Raw genomic sequence first — 327 nt, 5'->3', positions numbered from 1 at the left:
TGTGACATTTCATCTCGGATGTAATAAGCGACGTACGAAGAACGGGCCCCAGTTCAAAGATTTTTACACAGCTTACACACAGTGCTGTAAATGTTAACTGTTGGATTAATAAGAGGATAATGTGCTTTCAAAAACTGTAGAATAATAAGGTGTCTGGAAAAATTATATATCATAATCAAATTTTATTTATTATTTTTTTGTTTACATTTTTATTTTTATTTAATTTATTATTTATTTAATATCATTATTTTATATATATTTTATTGGTTTTAAGTTTTGTCAATTTTTAATTAAGTTTGATATATTTACGGTAGGTAATGTACAAAA

The sequence above is a fragment of the Sinocyclocheilus rhinocerous genome, unplaced genomic scaffold (genome assembly GCF_001515625.1).
Source record: "Sinocyclocheilus rhinocerous isolate Xijiao unplaced genomic scaffold, SAMN03320098_v1.1 scaffold25470, whole genome shotgun sequence".
NCBI lineage: Eukaryota > Metazoa > Chordata > Actinopteri > Cypriniformes > Cyprinidae > Sinocyclocheilus > Sinocyclocheilus rhinocerous.
This window is presented reverse-complemented; position numbering follows the sequence as displayed.